We start from the raw sequence: 596 nt of genomic DNA on the forward strand, positions 1-596 counted from the left end.
GGAGAACTTTCTATAGCAGTCATCCTAATATGTTGCTTTTTTGCGCTCATCTTTCTTATTATTTCATTTCAAGTTATTAATCAGCTCAATTCTAAATATTCTCGCGGAATTATATTCTCACTTTTTTCTCGAGCAAAAAAAAATCCTCCTATTAAGGTATCCACACACCTACGCGATTCTGTCGGTGCGAATCTGTTCCGACAAAAATTACAACAATGCCGACCGTAGTTCTAAATGAGGAACTACGCACTTGTACGATTTGGCAGCAGCGATTTATTCGAACATTCACAGTTCTTCTTTTGGTCGTGCCGAAATCGCGTTTTGAGAACGAAAAAGGTCAATAGAAGGATTTTACAATATTAAAACTAAATTGAACGTAAGAAAACAAACCATATTTGATGTAGAAAAGTTAAGAATTTTATCCTTATTAAAAAATACTTTTTGTTTGTCTATAAATTGACACTTATTGCTGCGATAAACACACAGATGAGTGCGTACTTGCGTTTTTGAAGCAGTAACGTCTGTAGCATCAAAAACGTTGCTGATTCGTTGCGACAGAATCGTATAGGTGTGTGGATTCCTTAATTTTCCGCAAG

This window comes from Rhagoletis pomonella, unplaced genomic scaffold (assembly GCF_013731165.1).
Source record: "Rhagoletis pomonella isolate Grant_MI unplaced genomic scaffold, Rhpom_1.0 Rhpom_scaffold_00001, whole genome shotgun sequence".
NCBI lineage: Eukaryota > Metazoa > Arthropoda > Insecta > Diptera > Tephritidae > Rhagoletis > Rhagoletis pomonella.